Genomic DNA, 23,638 nt, shown 5'->3' on the forward strand with positions numbered 1-23,638 from the left:
CTTATTTTTGGGCAGTTAAGCATTTTGACACTATTAAAACATTTTCGGCTGGCGCCGCAGCTCAATAAGCTAATCCTCCGCCTGCAGCACCAGCACACGGGGTTCTAGTCCTGGTCGGGGCGCCGGATTCTGTCCTGGTTGCCCCTCTTCCAGGCCAGCTCTCTGCTATGGCCCGGAAGTGCAGTGGAGGATGGCCCAGATCCTTGGGCCCTGCACCCACATGGGAGACCAGGAGAAGCACCTGGCTCCTGGCTTTGAATCAGCACGGTGCACCCGCCACAGTGCGCTGGCCACAGTGGCCAATGGAGGGTGAACCAACAGTAAAGGAAGACCTTTCTCTCTGTCTCTCTCTCACTGTCCACTCTGCCTGTCAAAAAAAATTTCATTATCAGTAGCATAGCTGTGAATGCCCTTATGCATCTTTTTCCACATCTTGTTTTCTTTTGGAGTCATTCACAGGACTAAATATAACAACCTACTGTAGTCATTACATTTATTGAGCACATACTGGCAACCACAGTTCTTCAGGCTTCATATTACTTAATCCTCAAATGATCTTGTGAGATAGACCTCTTCCCAGCCCCCTCCTTCCCCACCCCCATTTTATAGGCAAGGAATCTGAGAAGGAATCTGAGACACAAGAGAGTGGACAATTTGCCCCAGGTCACAGAACTAGTAAGTGTTAGAGCTAGAATTTCAATGTAGGCATTCTGGTCCAGCCACACTCTTAACTATCAAAGTTGGAATGTGAAGCTCTTTTGCCAATTGTTTTCTAGAATATTGATACTAATTCTACAGTTGGGAGAAGCTGGGCTTATTACCTTGAATCATCAATAATTTTTCTTTTTTTTTTGATTTAACATTGTTAGAGTTTCTGTTGAATGAAAAGCAGCATGGCTCTTACCCTTAATGAGCTCGCTGTTTAAATAGGGAGTTGAGACCCTCTTTTTTCCTGGATCTAAATAGCGTTAATAGTTTCTCAGTTGCTTAAATCTTGATTGCTTATTTTCTCAACAAATACTTATATTTAAAAAATATTCTTTTGGAAGGCAGAATTACAGGGAGATAAAGAGGGACAGATCTTCTGTCTACTCATTTACTCCTCAAATGGCTGCAGCAGCCAGAGCTGTGCCAGGCTGAAGCCAGGAGCTTCAACCTGGTTTTCCATGTGGGTGCAGGGGCCCAAGGACTTAGGACATCTTCCACTGCTTTCCCAGGTGCATTAGCAGGGAGCTGGATGAGAAGTACAGCAGCCAGGAGTTGAACCAGCACCCATATGGGTTGCCGGCACTGTAGGTGGTGGCTTAACTTGCTACACTACAATGCCAGCCCCAATATCTATTATTTCTACACCCTGTCTCCGCTATATTTTGCATTCCTTTTCTCTGTCTGCTGCCATTGGATAGGTTAGGCTGTCAACTTCTCCTTCCAAAATCACATTAGTTCCCATCCTGCTGATCCTCTGTGATCCATTCTCCACAGGGCGGCTAGAGCCATTGCTTATAAAATGTGAGTAAGCATTTGGTTTCCACTTTACCCCAGATTAAACCCAACTCTTTCCCAGTCTGAAGACACAGTGTGACCTAGACACTGGTTGCTTTTCCTTTGATGGTCTCAGCCGAAGGGCCTCTTCCTGTTTCACAAAAACTCAAAATTTGTAACTTTCCCTGGACCTTTGCATGTGCTGTTGACTCTGTCTAGAAAGCTCTTTTCCCTCCCTTTGCATAACTAGGTCATTTCCTGCTCACTGTGTTTTGGGCAGCACATGTTTCCTCCTTTTCCCTCCCTCCTATCCGATCATTTTTTTTTTTCTCTTTGTAATAGTAAATTAATAGGGTAGGTCTAAGGTGAGGCAAGAGGGGACCCTATACAAAATGGAAAGTGTGTGCTTACCTATGTCTGAGAGTCAGAGCCCCCTTGAATGTTGTACTCTGAAAGCCTCATTTAGATCTGAGATTAGAGATGTTATATTCATTAAATAAAAGTTAAAAAAAATAAATTTCCAGTGTACACCTTATGGATTACAATGGCTTCCCCCTCCCATAACTTCCCTCCCACCCGCAACCCTCCCCTCTCCCGCTCCCTCTCCCCCTCCATTCGCATCAAGATTCATTTTCAATTCTCTTTATATACAGGAGATCAGTTTAGTATAAAGATTTTAACAGTTTGCACCCACATAGCAACACAAAGTGAAACATACTGTTTGAGTACTAGTTATAGCATTAAATTAAAATGTACAGCACATTAAGGACAGAGATCCCACATGAGGAGCAAGTGCACAGTGGCTCCTGTTGTTGACCCAACAAATTGACACTCTAGTTTATGGCGCCAGTAACCACCCTAGGCTGTCGTCATGAGTTGCCAAGGCTATGGAAGCCTTCCAAGTTCGCTGACTCTGATCATATTTAGACAAGGTCATAAAAGACAGGGTGAGGATAGTAACCAATGATCCTAAGAGTGGCATTTACCAGGTTTGAATAATTATACAGCATTAAGTGGGGAAGAGGACCATCAGTACACACAGGTTGGGAGTAGAGCCATTGGTGGTAGAGTAGAGGTTATGATTACAAAGGAATGAGGCCCAAGTACGCTAGACAGGGTCTAGAACAAAGGACAGAGTCATTATTAGAGGAGCTAAGAAAGGTGCTGTCTAAGCTACAATTAAGTTTTCTGATTGAGAGGCAAATAGAACCTGACAGAAGGGGCTTGATAATAATCTGTTGGGCTTTAGGCCTTGTAAGTTAAGAGGCCCAGACCTATCTATCTCTTCACGTGGGGTACATCCTAAGGGAGGTGTGAACCTCCTAGGGGAAGGTACTCTGTTGACTTTTCATTACTTGGCTGGCCTAGGAGGAGAGCTGGCCAGGGAAAGGCAGGGGGCATCTCTAACAAGAAATTTACAGTCCACTGCAGTGGCTTTCAAAGTGGTAAGCCTGGGCTTCAGCAGAAGTCAGCTTGTGAAGAGCCCTGGCAGCTCTGCCAAGAGTTGGATCACTGGAAATGGACCTGCCCTGGAGTCGAAGTATGCCCAGGTCAGAGCCACAGATCTTATTGGCTCTAAGCTGAAAAGCCCTTCACTCAGCCCAACTTCAAAAGTGACCACTGCAGCTGAGGGGACAGCTAAGTAGGGTCAGCAACATTGCAGGCAGAACTGTAAATTTCTTGTTAGAGATGTTATTTTTAAAGATTTATTTATTTGAAAAGCAGAGTTAGGGAGCAAGTGAGCAGTTTGCCATCTGCTGGTTCACCCTCCAAATAGTCATAATGGCTAGGGCTGGGTGAGGCTGAAGCTAGGAGCCTGGAACTCCACCTGGGTTTCCCACATCGGTGGCAGGGCCCAGGCACTTGTCATCTTCTGCTTTTCCAGGTACATTAGCAGGGAGCTGTACTGGAAGTAGAGCAGCTGAGACTCTAATTGGTGCCCATATTGTATATCATTGTTGTAGGTGGTGGCTTAACCCACTGCTCTACAATGCTGGCACCTATGTATTAAACAGTCAAATTTTCTGTGTATTCATTAAAATACATTTTTTGCCTCTTTATCTTGTAGTTAGATGATATCCCCAGCCTCTGGATTAGGAAAATGTGGGTAGAAGTGATGGATCTTCTATTCCTGGCCCCAGTAAACCTCCAATGGGAAAGAGTCTCTTCAAGTGTCTGTCCAGTTGTTGTACAGACCATAGCCTTTTGAGCCTAATGAGTCAACCTCTTGACACCTGATGACCTTGTCATCCTTTTGTGTGTCTGTACTGGGCCCTCTGAAGGCAAGAAACAAACTTGTTTAAGTCAGTGAGATGCCGAGGTTTCTTTGTCTCAGAGGCTAGTGTTGCTTGCCCTTACCAATACAGGCTCCTTAATCCCACCAGTTTCTTGAGCCTGAGCTACTGAAGGGTGAATGCCTTGTTCATACTGGATTGTCAGTGCCCAGTACACTGCTTAGTTCGTTGTGAACATCCAAGACCTTTTTCCAGCAAACAAATGAGCAGTGCCATTCCAAAATATAAACAATTCAAAATGGAATGCCAAAAAATGGTTCAGGTAGGGAAGATCTTCTGGTTCAGAGGGGAAGGAGCTCTATATGAGTAGTAATCCTCTAGGAAAAGATTCCATGAAAATAGGAATGTGAGCTAACTCTTAAGCATACAGTATTCCATGTTTACCAGATGGTTCTGACCATTTTAACTGAAAATATTTTCGAAACATCACAAAGGCACAGCATACTAATTTCACACCAAAATGTAGGATTTAATAATGATTCATAGATTAGGCTATGCCAGATCTTTTTTATTTATTTTTTGTATGTATCTTGTAAATACAACATTAGGAACATAGTAATTCTTCCCACTTCTCCCACTTCTCCCATCCACTCCTCCGCCCCAGTTTTTTCTGAGATAGAAAAGGAAACTGGAAGCAACAAAGAAAAAAGAATGGAGTGAAAAAACTAAGAAAACTGTCCCTCAACAGTCAAAACAAGGGCTGTTCTTTGTTGCTGCTGCTGCTTTTTTTTTTTTTTGAAAGGCAGAGTTAGAGAAAGGTCTTCCTTCCCTTGGTTCACCCCCAAAATGGCCACTACAGCCAGTGTGCTGCGCCAATGCTAAGCCAGAAGCCAGGTGCTTCCTCCTGGTCTCCCATGCAGGTGCAGGGACCCAAGCACTTGGGCCATTCTCCACTGCCCTCCAGAGCCACAGCAGAGAGCTGGACTGGAAGAGGAGCAACTGGGATAGAATTGACGCCCCAACTGGGACTAGAACCCCGAGTGCTGGCACCACAGGTGGAGGATTAGCCTAGTGAGCTGCGGTGCCAGCCTGTTACTGCTTCTTGAATGTGTTTTTTGCTTGTTTCCCTCTTTCTTTCATTTTTGAAACTTAATTGTCTTTAAAGAAGAAATCAAGGACAATACATCTTTTGTGAGCTCTTAGACGTGACTATAACTTATGAGATATAATAATACCCTTCTTTAAATACACTAAAGGAAGTGATTCTTGAACAAGTGTTACTGTAAGTCTCATGACTCTTTGTGGACAGAGGTACTGCATAGGAAGTTAGTGCACAGTGACTCTTGTTTATTTAACAAATGACACTCTTATGTATGACTCCAGTGATCACCAGAGGCTCTTGACATGAGCTGCCAATGCTACGAAAGCCTTTTGAATCCACAAACTCCATCAGTATTTGGGCAAGGACATAAGCAAGGTGGAAGTTCTCTCCTCCCTTCAGAGAAAAATACCTCCTCCTGTGGTGGCCACTTCTTTCCACAGGGGTTTCACCTACAAGGGTCCTTTATGTAGGATATTTTTCCCCCGCAATGTCCTGACTTTCCATGCCTGAAATGCTCCCCTTGGACTTTCCAGCCAGACTGGAATGCCTTAAGGGCTGATTCTGAGGTCAGAATGCTACTTAAAGAGATTGTCATTCTACGAGTCTGCTTCCCATGTTGGATATGCCAGATCTTAATGGGTGGGTGCCTATAGCTAGAAAATATTGAATTTCTCCCTTGTATTTCTTATTGATATTATCTAATATCCTTGAACATTTAAGAATATTAGTTGAGAAAACAGGAAGGTAATGTCTTATTCATGTAGTGAAGTTCCTTGATGTTCAAGAGATTGTAACTTTGCTTACCTAGTGATAGAAACATCATTTGGGGTTAGAGTTGGTGGCCTGCTTTCTAGAAATTCCTTTGGGCTCTAAAAAGAGCAGTATGTGGAGATGTACTGCTGGTGATGAGAAGGTTCTTTAAAGATTTGAGAGGCTGTGATGAGGGAATGGGAAAGGGAGATATCTATAACCTGCTGTTTCACTTTCCCAAATGACCTCTATACCTGTGGCTGGACTAGGCCAAAGCCAGGAGCCAGGAACTCCATCTGAGTCTCCCACATGGTGGCAGGGACTCAAGTAGTTGGACTATAGTCTGCCTCTCATGTGCATTATCGGGAAGCTGGATCGGAAGTGGAGTAGCTGGGACTGGAGTGGGCCCTCTTATGGGGATGCAGAAATCCTGAAGCAGTGGCTTAACCTACTGAGCTCCAATGCCTGCCACAGTGAGAAAGATTTTGGATCCAGGGTAAAGATTTGCAGCATTTTAAGAAGGGAATCTATTTTTAATTGGTGGAAGTCTAGAGATTCTGGCCATAAAGGAAGGATAGTGTGTTGCCCTCTGCTACCCAAGTTTCTGAATGCCTTTTGCACCTATAGGCCACCCACCCCTGCACTGCAAGCCCCAACAGGATATGTTGTGGCAGCAGATGGCCCAGGTTTATGATCGGTTAGAAAATCAAGTATATATGCTTAGAACCCTAGGTAAGACCTAGAATGCAAACATTCTGATTGCTTTTTTTCATCTTACATCCCAAAATCACTGGTAAAGCTCTACCTATTTTAGTCCTAACAAGTAACTGCAATGTGTGGAGGGTGTGTGTGTGTGTGTGTATGGGGGGTACTTTTTGACTAGAAATCCTGCTTATTTAAAACTTTTAGATTAAATGGTCACAACAGTATCTGTAAAAATATATAGTATTTGTTATTTGGTCCAGATTTTTTCCATCTCTTAATTACTGTATACTGTTGGTCAGATGATTTTGTATCTGTGCCTCAGTTTTGCTATTTGTAAAATTGGAGTAATGGTGTTACCTAGCTGATAATTTTGTTGAGAATTAACTAGATGCTCCATGTCAAGACCTGGAAGCAGTGTCTGGCACAGAGCAAGTGTGTAAAGACCTTTAGCTGCTGCAAATTAAATTTTCCACTTATCATAGATATTTTCTTGCTCATATTTGTTCCCCACACCAAGTGTGTAAAAACAACAAAAAGTCTGTTCATGATTTGGAAAGATTCCCCTAAATAGTAACCTCTTAAAATCCAGTTTAAGGGCTGGCGCTGTGGTGTAGTGGGTTAAGCCTCTGCATGCTGTGCCGGCATCCCATCTGGGCTCCGGTTCAAGTGCTGGCTGCTCCACTTCCAGTCTAGCTCCCTGCTGATGGCCTGGGAAAGCAAAGGAAGATGGCCCAAGTGCTTGGGCTCCTGCACCCTTGTAGGAGACCCAAAAGAAGATCCCAGCTTGAAACTGGTGCAGCTCCAGCCGTTGTGACCATCTGGGGGAATGAATTGGTGAATGGAAGACCTCTCTCTCTCTCTTCCTCTTTATGTAACTCTGCCTCTCAAATAAATAGAATCAATTTTTAAAGATGTATTTAATTCTAATGAATCACTAAAGTACTTCTAAAATACATAAAAATTGGGGGTCAGGCACAGCGTAACTAGTCTGGCACTCTCCATCATGGTGTTAAGGAATCCATCCCTGTTGGAAGTCTGGCAAAATCATAGATAAGTTTGCATTTCTCGATGAAAGGAACATCTACTTTTTAGCTGCTGCTTCTGGTGAAGAGCAGAAGATGTGGAGAGATTCCAGATGTCGCTATTTAAAGTGCAACTTCAAGACTAGTGTGGGTTTGGTGTTGGGTCTCACTGTGAAGATGCTGGTTAAGACCCCTGTGTCCCATATTGGAGTACCTGAGATTGATTCCTGGTTCTATCTCCTGCTAATGCACTGGGAGACAGTGGTGATTGCTCAAATAATTCATTTCTCTGCCACCTACTTGAGAGACCCGGATTGAGTCCCCAGTTCCTGGGTTCCTGCTTGGGCCCAGCCCAGTACTGTCCACTGATGACATTTGTGGAGTAAATTAGCAGATGGGAGGATTCTCATTCTCTGTAGATATTAAGTAACTATTATAAAAGAAAAAACAGTAATGAGTTTAAAAAACATGTAAATCTACAACTTCAAATCAGCATACTTTCAATTTCCTGGCTTGCCGTATGATCTAGTTCCTGTGTGATCTAGCTTTATATAAATAGGTTTATTTCACTGTGAAAATGAGTCACTTTAGAAATACTTCACCAGCTGAAAAAGCTTAAGTTTTCCTTTTAATATTTATCCTAGCATTTTTATTTTTTTTAAAAAATATACAAACTAATATTTTAACATGTACATTGCTTAGTTTGGTATAAGTTACCAAAGAACTAGGATGGAAATCCCCAAAGAAAACACTTGATGAAACGTAGGTTTACTTAGCCCTGGTTGTGCATGTTATTTGAGTTCTGTGGGGCTATTTGAGTAGAAAACGTTGACTTAAGAGGCCGGAGTCTTGGGCTGGTGTCCCAGATGGGTGTCAGCTGTCGCTGTGACTACAGTCTGAATCTTTCTGGGCCTCCTGCTAGAAGAATGAACTTGAGTACGATTGTTACCCCCCTTCTGTGTCTGAACACTGACTCACTGTCTTTGCTTTTCATTTCCTGGAATGGTATTCAGAACTGCCTTGGATGTTGCACTTGTTCTTTCAAAATGTCTTAAATCACAGCTCTGATAAGACCTTGAGTCATTTGCCTTGCTGTCAAATCATTCATGTATTTGTGTCTATGCATGGCTATTTTTATTGACAGGACTTTTTGGAACTAGATAGTGTTTTAAAGATTTCTTTTAAACTATCTGACATCTTTTACTCCTCACATCTTCTGTGCACTGCAAATAGCAGCCAAACTATCAAAGAAAAGGAAGTTCTTTGCAGTATTTTTTTTTCTCCCCTTCTGGTGGAAGTGCAAATACCAAACCTTAACTCTGCTGATTTGAAGTCTTGATTTCCATCCTCAGTCTACTTCTGGCGTGCTCAACTGTGGTACGCTGTCTGGGTTATTTTGTAGTCATAAGCATCCTATCCTGACATTTAAATGAACTTATGCTACCACATTTATACCATCTATTTCAAACTACACATTAGCTTTCCCTTTTGTCACCAAATGTGCTGTTGGTGGGGTTAAGGGTGCTGGGGGCCACAGGGAAGATGTTGCTCGTTGCTAAAAGCCTGTAGCATTCATCAGCTCTTGCATGTGGTTCTGATTTTGTGGTGGCGAGTGGGTTCCCTGTATCTTGATTTTCTTGTGGTATGCTGCTGTAGCCATCACTGGAATTAATCTCCCAAATAAGAGATCTCAAGATTCAAGTCAGTGAAAGGGAACCCAGGGAAAAGCTGTCGAGCAACATTTTTTCCTTGGCGGACACTTCTGTCTCTTGAGAGTAGATCTGTTTCTCTGTTGGCCTTCCTAGAGTGTATCCTGCTGCCTTCCCCTCCCACACCACAGTGGAGGGTGGTGAGTGTGGGACAGTCTTCCGGTCAGTAGTGACAGTGGTTTCCTTTGTTCATTTCTTTGTTCATTCCAAATGGGATTTTATTAAGGCCACATTGCTTCCTTTTGTTACTTTGTTATTCCTTAAGATTTATTTATCTGAAAGAATTAGAATGTATACCATCTGTGGATACACTCCCCAGATGGACACAATGATTTGGACCTGTGCCAGGTCAAAGCCAGGAGCTTAATCTGGGTCTCCCACGTGGTTGGTGGGGTTCCAAGCACTTGGGCCATCCTCTGCTGCTTTCCCAGGTACATTAGCAGGGAGCTGGATCAGAAATGGAGTACCTGGGACATGAATCAACATCCACATGGGGTGCCTGAATTGCAGGCAATGGCTTTACCTGCTATGCTACAACACTGGCCCCTTTGAGTTGCTCTAAAGTGTTTTTTTTTTAAACTTTTTTGAACCTTCAATTTTGGTTCAACTGGAAGCCACCAGAAACACAGAAAGAAGAGTAAGTTAGATATCTAGTTTAGAATAAAAATTAACATCTTGCTTAATTTGCTTTATTAGTCTGTATAGAAGGGTGCTTAAACAATTATGGAAAATGGAATTAAAAGATGTTTTATTACGATCCCCCAAATTTCTGAAATCCATGTATAGTTTTTCATAATAGATATGAGTCTCCAAAAAGTTCATGGGTTATAAATTACATTGTTATTCTACAATTTTAAAGATGCATGTTGCTGTTTGAGACTGAGAGAAATCTTCCAGCCACTGGTTCACTCTCCAAAGGCTCACAGTAGCTAAAGCAGGGTCAGGCTGAAAACGGGAACTAGGAACTCAATCTGGATCTCTCATGTGGGTGGCAGAGACTCAAATATTCAAGCCATCACCTGCTGTCAGCAAGAATACACATTTGCAGGAAACTGGAATTAGAAGCAAAGCCAGGACTTGAACTCGGGCATTGCAATAGGGGATGCAGATGTCTCAAGCAGTGTCTTAACTGCTATGCCAAGTGCCCGCTCCTGTTACTAATTTTTTAACTGATAAACTTAGTGGTATTTAGTATGACTCTGTAAAAGAAATGATGATTTATCCAGAAGGATGAATTTTACTCTCATAAATTCTTCTTAAAATTATGCACTATTAAAAAGCCAGTAGTTAGGAATGTAAGCCCTTTATTGTAATATAAATTAAAAATGTTATCTCAAATAGGATGGGAGAGAGGGAGGAATGGAATATCACTATTGTTAGAAGTGTATCTATGAACTATATTGAATGTGAGAAACTAAAAAAAAAAAATTGTAAAAAATAGTGCAAATGTGTTCCAGGCCTGTATTAGATTAACTAAGATTGTTCAATTAAAAAGAATTAGCTTCCAAAAAATTAACTCTTCTATACCTTCAGTCCAAAACCCTATGAACATCATACTGTAGCCCCCCCCCAAAAAAAAAAAAACCCTAAGTATAATAATTAACTCATTTTTATTACAAGGCTTTTCCTGAGGCTGTGGGACTTGTGTTCGAGAAAGCAGCAAGTAAAGAACATGTCCTGGAGACACAAGTGGCTTGGAGTATATTGAAAATTTCCTAGTGGTGACTAACCATAGCAGAAAAAGTAGAACAGTGAGGGGGCTAACATTTTGTTTCTGTTTTCCCTGAGATTATAGAATTATGTACATGTTAGAAAAATATTTTAAAGCTTTGTAATCCTTAGCTTGGAGTAAAATCAGGAAAGAGAATTTTGTGTTCTTTCTAAATGTTAGCGTTTCAAAGGAACAATCAAGTCAGCTGCTGGTGACTCTAGGAAGCCAAGCTTCCAGAGAGAGGAAAATGAAGACAGTGTTGGACCTTTATGAAACAAATGTATGGCTTTTAAACCTTGTTTTCCTGACTTGAATAGACTTTCTGTGACTGCACCGTTACTTTGTGACTTTTATTTTTAGTGGCAACTATTATGCTATGGTGCAGCCTTCTGAAGGCTATAGAGGTGAATGGACATTGGTAGGTTGGTTCTGTTCTCTTTTGCCAGTACTCCTGGGATTTGTTTTTTAAAAGTCCTTGATTTTTTTTTTTCTCCCAGGTGATGGAACCATATAATGAGGCGCAAGTTGCTTAATGGATAGCATTGACGTCTAAGCTGTGTGTTTGTGTGTGTGTTTGTGTGTGTGTTTGTGTGTGTGTTTGTGTGTGTGTTTGTGTGTGTGTTTGTGTGTGTGTGTTTGTGTGTGTGTTTGTGTGTGTGTTTGTGTGTGTGTTTGTGTGTGTGTGTCTTCAAGTTGTTCAACCTCTTTTGGCCTTAGCTTTTCCATCTCCTAAGTGGATTCTAGTACCTGTTGCCTTAAAGTACTTGTTTAGATTAAATAGCAGTACCTACAAAGTGCCAACATAGTAGCTTATACTTGTTAGGTACTAAAAATATTTTATGTCATGAATTTTCTACATAAGTACTTTTTGAATACACAAAAACAGAACCTTTGTATGTAGATAAATTCTTTAACAAATGAAGAAAAATCTTTTTATAAAGATCTATCTATTTATTTGAATGGCAGAGTTACAGGGACAGAGGGACAGATATGAGAGAGATTCCATCCACTGGTTCACTCCTGAAATGTCTGCAATAGCCAGGACTGGGCTGGGCTGAAACCAGGACCCAGGAGCTTCATGTGGGTCTCCCACATGGATGCAGGACCCAACCACTTGGAGCATCTTCTGCTTTTTTCAGGCTCATTAGCAGGGCACTGGATTAGAAGTGGAGCAGCCAGGACTCGGGACCATCAGCACTGCAGGTGGCAGCTTAACCTGCTGCACCACAGTGCTGCCCCCCCCCCCCCCGCCCCAAATGTTCACTGTGTCAGTCTCTTAACTTGCCCATTACCTTGGGTGAATATTATAAACACAGAAGCCCACAGGCTTCCTTTTGAGTGGAGGTTACTCGGGGAGTGGAAGCACTGCCCACCAACCTTGCAAGAAATTCCCAGAGTCCATTTACAGATGATTCTTAATTTTCCTATTAAAATACAACAATTTTCCTGAGGGCTCCTAAGGAGGAGGGGGTAAAGCATGCAAGCTCTGCCACGATCAGGATCAGAAGGTAGCACTTCCACTGACAAGACATGAAGTCACAGATTTCCCAGAGTTCCTTAATATCCTGGCAGTTAAATATTTGTAGTAAAACTGGAAGTTTAATTTTTTTGGGTGTGTGATTACGTTTCACGTGCATGAGTAATTGTTCATATCCTGGATGATGTCTGAGTTATATAAGTAATACTTACCAGGAAGGAAGGTGATAAACTACTACCAGTAGGTAGTCTTGCTTTAGTGGGGTGAGCCCTTGGCAGGAAGCTGGGTGCTCATGTCTTAGTGGGTCTTCTGCTGTGACCCAAGGCAGCTTCTAGTTCCTGTCTTGGCTGTTTTCTCCTCTATATCATTGAGAGCAGGGAGTACCTTTTCTGACTTCTTTTTCTCTCCATACTTGGAACCAACAATTGTCTTTTGGAATGATGAAGACTTTTCTCAATGACATTTCTGGACATTTTGCCTGTGCAATGGAATGGTTTATTTCACTTATAAAAAGGCCTATAATGTGAATTGCCTGTAACAGTAGTGTTGGGATAGGAAATTCATAGGCTAGATACTTAAATTCTTGTCTGTTTTATGTGTCATTAAGCAGAATCACATCAATATTCCAAGTAAGACTTGAATTATGAACTTGAAGTATGCAGTGTTTCAGACCATCAGTACACCTATGCAGTTAACATAGCAGTTATTATTACTATTTTGGAAAATGATACTATTTATTTTCTCAAGGTATCCATTTTTAACCCAAAGAAAAACATTTATATTGCTGGATATCAGATTGTTCCTTCCCCAGATTGTTTTAAAAATGATCAGTGGCCATTTTCATTGTTAGTTTAATTTCTCTGTATTTTTTTCCCTTTACATCATTTCACATTTACATCTTAATGGCTTTGTCTACCACAGAATAGATAATTTTCCTCCTTTCTAGTCATTTGAATAGTCTAAAAAGTATTTAAGTGTTTCCTGGTGTAATGTACTGTGAGAAAAATCTGTGATTGTTCTTGATTTGGACATTTCACAAGGCAATCAAACTCCAGATATTTTAATCCAAGATAGATAATAACACATTTTATGTCTGCATTTGTGAAACCTTACTACACTGCTGTGTAAATGTATAAATGTTTTCTTTTCATAAGGCCCTAGGCCTAAATTATGACTGCTCATTAACAAATGGTTTCCATACTTGGAGGAATGTGTACAGGGCAAGCCTTACTCCAGCGCTCACTGCCATCATTTGCATTGTTAGAATAAAAGTGGGCCATTTAGCATTTGACTGTGCCTGTCTTGTCCTTTGCCTTTCCAGTAAGAAGTGTTTCAGATTTTAGGGAATATTGACTTGTGTGAACCCAAGATGCAAGGATCCTTCACTTCAGTGAAAAAGGTAGGAAGGAGGGACTGAAAATGTAGCTGTGTTTTACATTACACAGTTTAATTCCAACCATATACCTACCCTGGAGTGCCGACTCGATGGCAGCCCGAATGCAGTAAGCAGTTAGCAAATTGTTCACATGTTTCCTCCTGCAACTCACTTAGGTTCATGTAGGAAGCATCTTTGACTGTTTAGGGTGTATATATCAGTGTAACACACACAGACAAGATGGCTATCTTTTAATGTCTAGAAAAGGTGAACATGGTTCAACCAACCTTGTGCTAACAGCAACATGGGGATCAGACATTTGTGTCCCCCACTCTGCCCAAAAAGGTTTTGTATTTGGAGTTTCAGTATTTATGCATAGTGAGTGACACATGCTTCTGTGTAGTCTTCATTGTGTTGTATAGTAAAGGGAGACAGGAATTAATGTTTTCAGGATGTTTTGTGTTGCCAAGTGTCTAAACATGGGCTTTGTAATAAAGTGTTTCTAAAATCAGAATTTTTTTTCATCATTTCTTAAATGTGTATTGCTTTTTTTCTGGATCATAGAATCACTGGTATTTGGTGACTGCTTGTAAGCTCATGTTAGAATCGTGGCAAAACCCTCACAGCAGTGAGCCCTTCATAGGTGTGTTCACAGAGCAGAAGTCTCTCGAACACCACACCTATGAGGTGTTGGGCTTTGTGCTGAAAATGGCTGTGATCTATACACAAATAAAAATGTTGCCTTGGATTGATTGCCACCCTCCCCTGCCAATGGACAACTGATTTTTCTTCTCCCCCTTAAACTTGATTTTGATAACTCAAATGCAGCTATAGCCATGTAACATCCCTTAAAATTCTTGATCATCCAAACAGTATTTCAGCACAAGGGGCTCTTTGATTTAGCTTTTCTCGGGAGTGTCCTTGGCCCTCAGACTGAATGGCTACACCAGGCTACAGAACTTTTGCATTCCTTTGCTTCTTGCCTATCACAATGGTGAGGCTCAGCCAAGGTGTCGGAGGCATCTCTAATTTTCTTTCCAACAGAATGTGGGATGAGAGAACGTTGGTATGCCTTAGAATGAGAGGTGCCAAAATTATTGTTCGGCGTTTTTCCAAGATGCTGCTTCCCTCTTCCCCCAAATATATTAGTAAAAAGTATAACCAAATGAATCATTCTCCTGTAGCAATTTAGCAACAGTAAGAAGATATTTTAGATAAACACATTTATAAGAAGAAATATTCTGAAGTTGTTATGTGAAAAAGAGCAAAAGAGACAGGGAAGGAGAAGCAGAGGGAGAAAGATGGAAACAGCCAGGCAGAGAAGGAGACATCAAGAAGAAGGATGAGAGACACAGGCAAGTGGGAGATACACCAGCTAGATGAGACACACAGAGGAGGGAGAAACACTAGGCAGGAGAGAGGGAGGGGGAGGAGAAGTGTGGAGGGAGTCCAGAGGGAGGGAGATGTGAGAGAGGGAGGGAGAAAGGCAGATACAAAGACACACTGGGACAGCCAGGGGAGACTGAGAAAAAGTTGAAAAAGACAGATGGGAGATGAGAGAGGAGAGAAGAGATAGAGACAGGGAGTAGATAGGTAGATAGAGGGAGAGATAGACATGCAGGTAGAGACAGCTGGAGAGGGGGAAGTGGGAGGTGGAGGATAAAGAGGGACAGAGCAGAGAGTGAGCTGCTGTCTGCTGTTTCATTACCCAAATGTCTACAACAGCCAGTGTTGGGTCAGCTCAAAGCCAGGAGCCAAAAAATCAATCCAGGTCTCCCACATGGGTGACAAGGACCTAAGTGCCTTCTGCCATCACCTGCTACCTCCCAGGATGTACATTAGCAGGAAGCTGGAATTGGGAGCAGAGCTGGGACTTAAACCCAGGCTCCTATATGGGATGTAGATATCCCAAGTCACATCTTAACTGCTACACCAAATACCTGCCTCATAATCTTTCTTTGGTTCCTTAGTCTGAACAAAATGTTTCTTGCACTGTGAGAGACGAAAAGCTGATGAAAAGAGGTCCTTCCCTTGCCAGAGTCAAAGCTACCACAATGGAAGTCTCTAAATGGTCAGACCAGTGTTCACTGTGCTTTCCTCTTAGGCTCTCTGGAGTTTTCTACCAAAAAAATAAGAGGGTTTTAAAGTGGTAAGACATTAACATTACATGTAAACAGAGCAAGCATTTTCATCAAAACAAACTTCCCACTACAAATTGAGTACACTTACCCTGAAGGTTTAAAAGCCCCATTTATCAAGGCACTTGCTGTTCAGTAATTACTCTTATCTTCCTCCCTCACTGGCTGCCTGAGGCTGTTTTCACTTTTCCTGACTCTAAGACAATTCTGTGTCTATTCTCTAGTAACAATAGCTACCATTTATTTTTGACTTGTTGTTTTTGCATACCTACTGCGATTCAGCTGTGTGCTTTACAAGTATTTATTACTGGGTTTGAAAGCTTATAGGTAAGGGGTTTAAGGGAGCAAAGAGGTGGGCTGAGCAGCTGTCATGTGATGGAACCAGGATCTGAGTCTGGGACAGATTCCAACAAAGCCTTGGATCCCTCAATTTCCCAGTTTTGTGCTGCCTGCCAGCCTGCCACTCCCATGCCTCCTTCATCTGTTAGCCATAACTGTTGCTCAAGACTTACAGCTTATCCTCACCTACCACTATGCTATCCCCAAGAACTCTGCTGCTTGCTCCCTCCCGCTGCTCACTTTGTTATCTACCTATGTTAATGACAAAGTTATTTCAATTTCTTGATGACTCCATCCATCTTCTCATCGTTTGTTAAGTCAGCTTTTCACAGGCACCAGTACTGAGTCTTAATGAAATCTGGGTTACAGGCAACAATGCCTCTTTTTTTGGCAATTCCCCTTTGTGGAGAACCCTCCTCTAATTTCTCCAGGTTTCCTTGGAAAAGGAAGTGCTGCTTCTCATTACCTTGTGCCCTTTCTTGGCCCTTATTTCCTACTACTGCTACTTCATGGTCTCCTTTCTAGTGTACTGCCTTCGTTTAGTTGCTTTCCCCAGATTATTACCCATCACAGTCCCCCAAAACCTTCCTTCACAATCCTCCTTTGACGTCTTCATGGGTGGTTCATGGGATTCCGCTTAACTCCACCCCACTAGGTACTGTGTGGGTGGCTCAGAGCTCTCCTCCGTCTCATTTTCTCTGCAATTACTCAATGAAGTGACTACATCCTTGATAATTTCACTCCTGCTTTCTCCAGTTCATATCTCCTCTCGGATGTGATTTGTAGTGCTCACCTCTTACTTAGCATCCCTTAGCTGAACTTGTTCTTTGGCTTTGTTGTAATCACAGGTCCCTTGATTTCATTCTATTTAAAAAAAAAAAAAAACAAAAAACAAAAAACATCAGCACTGGCAGACTCAGGATTCTGACAGGACTCATGGTCGTTTTCCAGGCTGGCGTATTTCTTACCCCTTCCCCTTTGACCTTTCACCATGCCAATCTCATGCCACTGAGTGATTATTGGGTGCCATCTTTGCTTCCAACAGGATTTGCTTCTCCTTGGAGACCCTGTATATAAAAGGTTTGGGATTCTTGCATTTCCCCTGTAGTCACTCTTCCAGATGGATTTCTACAATCTTGATCTTTATGCCGTGCTATTTCTTATCCCTCAAATAGCAGCCTTGTCACTTCACTTATGAGACTATCAGAGATATTCCCTGACAGCTCATGAACATTTTCTCTTTCTTACCACTCTTGTACTTTTGGGTTGTCAAACTCCACTTTCTTCTTGAACTTTATGGATTCACCCATTTTATTCTTCACTCCTATGTCCAGTGAAGTGGGGCTTGTTGCTTTTACTTGGACTTCTGGTCCCATTTGTGGTTCTGGACTTTGCTCAGATATGAGTTATCCCAACTGTGTGTTCTGTCGCCTACCCCCTGGCCCCATCTGCTTTGCCTTTCACAGGTTTTGGGGTATCCTCCATATTTCAGGTAAACCTGTTTGTGCAAACCTTAGGATGTGATAGATTTAATCAGTCTCACAGGACTCTTCTTTCTTGCCACTTATCCATTCTTTAACTCCTAAAACGTCGTTAAGAAGAAACTAGATTTCAGTTTGTATTTTGGATCTCTCTTCCTAAATTGTGGGGTAATTTTAACATCGTGCTGTAGACAAGCTCTGCACTTCCATCTGTATGCTGGAATGCTTCGCTTTCTTGGCCAACTTTTAACTTGTTCTAAAATCTTATCTTCTCTGTTCACCCTCCTTCAGCCAAGGCTGAACAAATGTAAGAACTGACAACTCCACAGGGCTGTCTTCTCAACAGTGACTTTGTTGTTGCTTTGTTGTTGTTGTCTTCGCCAGGTTGGAAATTTTTACTGTATCTTCAAATACTTTTTAAGATCTCTACACTCAATCTGTTGCCAACACTTGCTAGTTTTTGGTTCATGATGAATCAAATCTACTCTGCCAAATTGCCTCTTGCCAACACTCTATTGAGGTCAATATTTTAGTTGTGATTATTGCGAAAATCTCTTACCTGATTTTACTGCCTATTCATCACTCTTTTTTCTATAATTTTTACATGTCTGACCAGATTAGTCTTCCTGCTCTAACTCTTTGGCCATGCCATGTTTTCTGAGGTTTTGGGAGGCTTTCAGGGGCTGTAGGCGAGTTTTCATGCTGGGCGTCATGTTTGTGTTCTGTTTTGTCTGGACCCAACCTACATTTTCAATCTTGTGAGACCATCAAGCATTTATTCTGTGCTCCAGCTGAACTGTGGCACTTAATGTCCCCAGGCACACCTTATGTGTTCTTCCTTATGCCTTTTGCTCATGTGGGTTTTCTCCCTGCCTGAAGTGTTTTTCATTCCCTTTATTTTCTTTCTGCTTTTCAAAATTTAGCCCAGATACCTTCCCTGGTAACCCTCCATTGAGAAGTTAATAGAATAAAAGAGGAAATTTCAGTATTTATAATACTTGTGCTGCCTACTAAAGTAGCTATTTTAATGTTGATAGTCTTATGATTAATGCCTTTCAATCTTACCTTCTGTTTTCTTGTGCTCCATGTCGTTTAGCTATAGATAGTGTTTTTTTTTTTTTTAAATTAACCCCCTGTTTGTTACTTGATCAATAGTTAGAAAAGTTGTCTTAGTTCAAGTTGTTATAATGAAGTATCCTTGACTGGGAAGATGATAAGCAACAGCAGTTGATTTCTCATAGTTCCAGAGTCAGAGGAGTCCAAGATCAGGGGTCAGAGTGGCCTGGTTCTGGACACGCCCCTCTCTGGGTTGGAGATAGCTGACTTCTCACGGTGTCCTCAAATGGCAGACAGAGTGAACCAACTACTTTTCTGGCCTCTTAAAACAGACCGAATACTACTAAAAAGGGTTCCACCCTCATGGCCTGATCATCTCCTGAAGGCTCTACCCCTTAACACCATCACATTGAGGGTCAGGACTTCAACTGAAGAACTTTGGGTTGGGGGAGACGTTAAGCATCCAGTCCACTGTGAAGGATGGATATCAGCTGTCACTAGACCCTTGTAAGACTGATTTGGAGGAGAAAAAAGCAGGGCTAGCCTAGTGTGGAGACTGGTGAACTTGGGCTCGGGTTTGAATTCTGCCTTACTTCGCAGTAGCAAAGTGGCTTTGGACAAGATATAGAACTCTATGTACTTCACTTTTGCTCACAATATAACTGGAATAAAAACAGCACCTCATAAGATTTTTTAAATTCACATTAAATAACTATGTGTTAAGCATATTAATCAGCATGACATTCGGTACATTCTCAAATGCTGGCAATTAATGTTGCTATTACAAAGCCAAGGGGAACTACAAGTAAAAGCAGAAGTATTAGAACTTGTATCTTCTGATTTATTTGCCAGATTAATAATGTGCTATGGCTTTAATGCATAAAACCAAGAACCACTAAGATCTTCCTTAAAATACAGAGCATAGTGAGAATTAATGAAAATATTAGGAAAATCATAGAATCTAACCTTATAGTTTTGTTATTGGATACACTTGGGGACTAAATAACCAGATTACTTTAAGCCATTTAAAAATACGGAAAATAATTTACATAACAATTAGTAGACATGAAGTGAAATATTTATCAAATGCTTGTTAGATGAGGGTAATATAAAGATAGATGATATGAGGATAAATGAGGGCAATAACACATGGTCTTTGGGGATTACATCTGCAGGGGAAAGTGGTAATGAGAGCCCAGCACTGACAAGTGCTGTCAACACAGGGATATGTGGTGTGCTACAGCTTCTCTACTTGGGAGTGAAGGAGGTCTTGATGGAGGAGAATGTCACAGGCACCGTGTCCTGAAAGATGGCTGGAGTTCTGTGGAGGGGGCAGAATGCATCGTTCACTGTAGATGTGAACACTGTGAGGTGGATTTTTGTTGCTGCTTTGGTTTGCTTTGCTAAGGTCTGTGGGATGGCAAAGCACCAGCAAGGCTTATTGTGGTATGAAAGCCATGACAGTTGTTAACTTTGCAAAGTTTTTCTCTTCATAGTTTGGATTTTGATATAAAATTTAAAAAATTACTTTATAATACTTGGAGGATGATATACATGGATTCACAGGATGCCTCTGTCTCTATCATTGGAATATTTTTAGCAAAATCAAGAAAACTATATTATCCAGCACAGGAGCTGCACTGTGATTTTTATGATTTTTGATTCCTAATCCTGATAATAGTAAGATTAACCTAGGGGGCATTTAGTGATACAGAGCCCAGCTCCAGTCCAGATAAATGGAAACCAGCTCTCTGGGGTCAAACTTAAATTCTGTGTCCAGCAATCGCAAGCTGAAAAGAAACCATTAATTGGGTCTATGATTTTTATCAATTCATGCTCAAATGTTAGACTGTACACGGTAAGAAAACACAAAATAATTGAACCTTAATGGGAAATACAATCATGTGTCTCATAATCTGTCAATCAGTGAAAGACTCTGTCTATAACATGGGCCTATAAGATTATATCAGATGGTACTGTGGCATAGCAGGTAAAGCCTCCGCCTGCAGGGCCAGCATCCCACATAGGCAGCCAGTTCATGTCCCGGCTACTCCACTGCTGATCCAGCTCTCTGCTATGGCCTGGGAAAGCAGTACAAGATAGCCCGAGTCCTTGGGCTCCTAAATCTATGTGGGAGACCTGGAGGGAGTTCCTGGCTACGGATTGGTGCAGCTCTGACTGTTGTGGTCAATTGAGTGAACCAGCAGATGGAAGACACCCCCCCCCCCCGCCTCTCTCTCTCTCTCTCTGCCTCTCTCTCTCTCTCTCTCTGCCTCTCTCTCTCTCTCTCTCTGCCTCTCTCTCTCTCTCTCTCTGCCTCTCTGTCTCTCTCTGTCTCTCTCTCTCTCTCTCTGCCTCTCTCTCTCTCTCTGCCTCTCTCTCTCTCTCTGCCTCTCTCTCTCTCTCTGCCTCTCTCTCTCTGCCTCTCTCTCTCTCTCTGCCTCTCCTTTCTCTCTGTAACTCTGACTTTCAAATAAGAAATTTTTTATCTCTGACAATCTTTTTTTAAAAGTTTTATCAGTGACATTGTCACTTATCACAATGTATTACATTTGTGTTAATTGTGAGGTGTAGAACTGTACTGCCATTCCTATAAAAGAGCAAATTCTATTAAATACAGTATATAATGTTGCATAATAAATGACATAATGGTTTTTGTATTTATTATACATTTTATGTTAGAGTGCACTCCTACTTATGAAAAAAAAGTTGACAGTAAGATGACAAGCCATGTTACATTGGTAGCATCCTTCTATGTCTAGTTTAATGTGTCTCAGGCCAGTACCAAGAAGCCACATTGAGTGACTAACCTATACACACCATCTAGATTTGTGTAGGTACACCATGTGGTATTTGCATGATGAAATTGCCAGGGCTGGCACTGTGGTGTAGCGGGTAAAGCCACTGCCTGCAGTGCCATCATCCCAGATGGGCGCAGGTTTGAGACCTGGCTGCTCCACTTCTGATATAGCTCTCTGCTGTGACCTGGGAAAGCAGTTAAAGATGGGCCCAAGTCCTTGGGCCCCTGAAGCCACGTGGGAGACCCACAAGAAGCTCCTGGCTTCAGCTCAGCTCAGACAGTTGTGGCCATTTGGGGAATGAACCAGTGGATGGAAGACCTTTCTCTTTTGCTCTGACTCTGCCTTCAAATAAATAAGTCTTTTAGAAAACTGCTTAATAGTGAATTTTTCAGAATGGTATATTCCATTACCAAGTCTTTTCTTTGAACTTACTTGGTACATTACCTGTACCTACCAAGAAGGAGCTATGGAAGGCAGAAATTTGAAGACAATATAATCTAGAAAAAATGCATAGGTTTCTAAGCTTCAGTTGCTGTTTCTAGAAACTTAAGTAACCATTTGCTCTTTTGTTTCCATTATATTTTATTGAAAAAGGTTCCAGTCTCCTTGTTCTCAGTTTCTTTTTCTCCCTCAAGATCAAGATTTAAAAGATGTGTTTCCTTGGAGAGACCTTTCAACAGATTTCCGTTATTTGAGGGAAGATTTTGTGCTTATGATGGGGGCCGTACAGCAAAGCAACCCATCATAGAAAAGTTGATGATTTCTGTCAAAACCTGAAAAACATACAACTTTGCTTCTGTGTTGGTATAGGCCATGTGAAGTTGCCAGGAGATTAAGTGTTCTATGCACACAGCACATCTTCTCTAGAGTTCATGTCTGTATCTTGGCAGACTGGCCATTTCCAGATTGGATTTTCACATTGCTTTGACCACAACATTGGTGCAGCAAGATCTTCCTCCACTTTGATGCTACTGTGTCCTTACACCTTCTTGATTGGGCCTCTGCATTGGTTATTCTGTGTACTAAATAAAGGAGCAAAAGCAGAATTTTAAGGCTTTTTTAATGAAAATTTTCAATTAAACCACAGAGGATACCCCATACCCGTCACTCTGATTCAACATTTGTCCTTTATCCTTCATCTCTGTGAAAGCATTTTAAAGCTTCTATATAAGTATTTATCTCCACTACTTACCTATAAAGTATTTTTCTCTAACCACAATGTTGTCATTTACCAAAATTAGCAGTAATTATTTATTATAATCAGATATCCACCACAAGTAAATTTTTTAGATTGCCTTAAAAATGCTTTCTTAGATGACTTGTTTATTTGAATGAGGATCCTTCTTTAGTAAAGACATCTTAAAGCCATACTTGAACACTTCATTACTGATGTAGTTAGAACAGATGAGGAAGGGAAAAAACTTGGAATCTCATGTGATTTTTTTTTTAAAGTATTTTGTGGAAGGAACTAATACTTTGTCTCAATTTTCTGTCCTTAAGGAGCACTATGATCTATGCCTTGAGAATGAGCGATCCCATGCACTTTTTAAACAATGTAAACCACAGTGTCTGGTTTAATGAGAGATTACTTTTCATATTACATTCCATGTCAGTGCAGATGGAATGATTTCATGTTCTAAAGTTAGTCCTGCAATTACTGTTTTGATTGCTCTTAGAAAAATGCACACAAAGAATACAGTGACTCAGCGAAGGGTGTTGCCAGTGGGTTGTAGTTTTTAGCTTTCCAGATATGATGGAATTGCATAAAGAATGTGCAACTTGCTGTTGTATTTTTTTCTTCCCCCATGCCTTTGTTTCAATACATCACCACCAACTCTAAGCATAACCAGCCCTTCTCTCTCCCTCACATTGACAAGAGTCTGGGAAGCACAATATACAGGTGAATTATAAAACTCTGTTGCAAGAGTTTCTTCTTCTTCTTTTTTTTTTTTTTTTTTTTTTTTTTTTTTTTTTTTTTTTAAGGAAAGGGTTTACTGGGGAAAACCCAGCAGGCCAGAGGGAAGGGGCGAAGAGGGAAAGAAGAGAAAGAGAGAAAGAGGAGAGAGAGGGGAGAGAGAGAGAGTGGGCAAGAGAGAGAAGAGAGACGAGAGAGCAAGAGTTTCTTCTTAACAAGTAAGCTAACAATTCCCTTGTGATCAATAAGATTTTATAAGTCTGTTCTTTTTCTTAAAATAATCCAGTGATTCTAGAAAGGTCTTACTTTAAACATGATGAACAAGCAACAACTGAGTTTTT

General features: G+C 41.3%; 1 protein-coding gene across 4 annotated transcripts in view; it reads left to right on the forward strand.

Annotated features, from left to right (window-relative positions):
• Nucleotides 1–23,638, forward strand: part of RSPO2 (R-spondin 2) — a 192,376-nt gene that overhangs the window by 19,894 nt on the left and 148,844 nt on the right. The window contains exon 1 of one of the 4 annotated variants that reach the window (XM_062188109.1): nt 23,267–23,282. The exons of 2 other annotated variants lie outside the window; for them this stretch is intronic. The gene's annotated coding sequence lies outside the window, so the exon portion shown is untranslated. Of the gene's footprint in view, nt 1–23,266; nt 23,283–23,497; nt 23,516–23,638 lie in introns of those variants that run through there. One more of the 4 variants, XM_062188108.1, reaches the window with a different exon arrangement.

This window comes from Lepus europaeus, chromosome 4, assembly GCF_033115175.1.
Source record: "Lepus europaeus isolate LE1 chromosome 4, mLepTim1.pri, whole genome shotgun sequence".
Lineage (NCBI taxonomy): Eukaryota > Metazoa > Chordata > Mammalia > Lagomorpha > Leporidae > Lepus > Lepus europaeus.